Source organism: Capricornis sumatraensis, chromosome 18 (genome assembly GCF_032405125.1).
Source record: "Capricornis sumatraensis isolate serow.1 chromosome 18, serow.2, whole genome shotgun sequence".
NCBI classification, from domain to species: domain Eukaryota; kingdom Metazoa; phylum Chordata; class Mammalia; order Artiodactyla; family Bovidae; genus Capricornis; species Capricornis sumatraensis.
Window position 1 is genome coordinate 16,613,540 of NC_091086.1, and position 2,055 is coordinate 16,615,594.

The following is a 2,055-nucleotide window of genomic DNA, read 5'->3' on the forward strand; positions in this document are numbered from 1 at the left end:
AACCCCGTGGACTGCAGTCCACCAGGCGCCTCTGTCCATGGAATTCTCCAGGCAAGAATACTGGAGTGGGTAGCCATTCTCTTCTCCACGGGATCTTCTCAACCCAGGATTTGAACCAAGGTCTCCTGGATTGCAAGCAGATTGTTCACCATCCGAGCCACCAGGGAAGCCCGTGTTTATCCTGAGTACAACGGGAAATCTTTGAAGGATTTCAGGCTGGGGAGTACATTTCTTAGGTCTGCATTTCAGAATTGCATCTGACTGCAGTGTGAGCAATGGATGGTGAGAGAGGGCTGTCATCTCCCTCTTTACTTGAAGAATACATGGGCCATCCTGGAAGCCTTTTGAAGGGAGGTGGGGAGGCGGAAATACCTCCTTCACACCGGTGAGGCCTACATTCCCAATGGGCTCAGGCAGTTTTCAGACACCAAAATACCATCCCGTTCTCCTCAGTGTCCCCACATTACACGTGGCACCTATATCCGCTAAAGCAGCAGAAGACAAGCAACCTAATAATTGAAGAGCCGTTGCTCAAATCAGTTCTGTTATAGACTGAATTTTATCCTCCCAAAATTGATATGTTGAAGCCCTAACCTCAATGGGACTATTTGAAGACTGAAACTGTCTCCCCCTTAATAAAGCCCAAAACTTTATTCCCTTTCTTATCCCCTCTGACCTCAGTCTTAACACTAATCAACCAGAGTCAGACTGTAACAAGGAAGAGTCAATTTTGACACTTCCATGCTAGATGTTTCTTTAACTTTAACCCTTGTTTTTTTGCCACTTTTGTTATTATCATATATAATGGCCTGCCTCAGAGGATCCTACCCCTCTGCCTGACCGTTGAGCTAAAGTGTCTTTGTTCAGAACCCTGTCTGCCCGTAGATGGCAGGAAGGAAGAACTTAACACATTCACATCCCTCTGCCTGAGGCCTGCCATTCTAAGAGACACTGCAAGATCAAATGGCCTTTTTCCTTTGTTTCCTCACCTCCCCCCACATCTCTGATCCATATAAGAACCTGGCATCCAGACCCCAACAAGATGATTATTCTGAGATATTAGTCTGCCAGCTCCTCAGGCTTTTATAGTCCTTGCTGCAACGCCTCATCTCTCAAATTCACTGGCCTCTTGTGCAGCGAGCAGAGCAAGTTTGGACTTGGTAAAGTGAAGTCGCTCAGTTGTGTCTGACTCTTTGCGACCCCATGGACTGTAGCCTACCAGGCTCCTCAATCCTTGGAATTCTCCAGGCAGGAATACTGGAGTGGATTGCCATTTCCTTCTCCAGGGGATCTTCCCACCCCAGGGATCGAACCTGGGTCTCCTGCATTACAGGCAGACGCTTTACCGTCTAAGCCACCAGGGACTTGGTAACAAGATGACTAAAACTGTGGTTATAGATGTCATCATTAAGAAACAAACTCAGGTGATTTCTCCAGGGCACAAAGAACTAGCAGGCTCTCCAAGCTGTGGACAAGGCCTAGCCAGAAAATCATAAGCTGGAGACATCCTGACTCCCAAAACTATGATTAAGACATGTCACAGACATAAAAAACAAACCAATCGCCTCTAAAGGGAAAGGGGTGAGGAGGAATAAATTAGGAGTTTGGGATTAGCAAATACAAACCACTATACATATGGTAGCTCAGCTGGTTAAGAATCTGCCTGCAATGCAAGAAACCCTGGTTCGATTCCTGGGTTGGGAAGATCCGCTTGAGAAGGAATAGGCTACCCACACCAGTATTCTTGGGCTTCCCTGGTGGCTCAGTTGGTAAAGAATCCTCCTGTAATACAGGAGACCTGAGTCCAATCCGTGGGTTGTGAAGGTCCCCTGGAGAAGGGAAGGGCTACCACTCCAGTATTCTGGCCCAGAGAATTCCATGGACTGTATAGCCCATGGGGTCACAAAGGGTCAGACATGACTGAGCGACTTTCACTTTCACATACATAAAAGAGATAAACAATAAGATCCTGCTGTATAGCTCATGGAATTATATTCAAAATCTTGTAATGTAATGAAAAGATATGAAATATACATATACATATATATCAAACTG

The 2,055-nt window shown here is 46.1% G+C and overlaps 1 non-coding gene across 1 annotated transcript; it reads right to left on the reverse strand.

Annotated features, from left to right (window-relative positions):
• Nucleotides 1-1,292: 1,292 nt before the first annotated feature.
• Nucleotides 1,293-1,364, reverse strand: TRNAY-GUA (transfer RNA tyrosine (anticodon GUA)). Its single transcript has one exon. It is a non-coding gene; the product is annotated as a tRNA-Tyr (tRNA).
• Nucleotides 1,365-2,055: the final 691 nt, after the last annotated feature.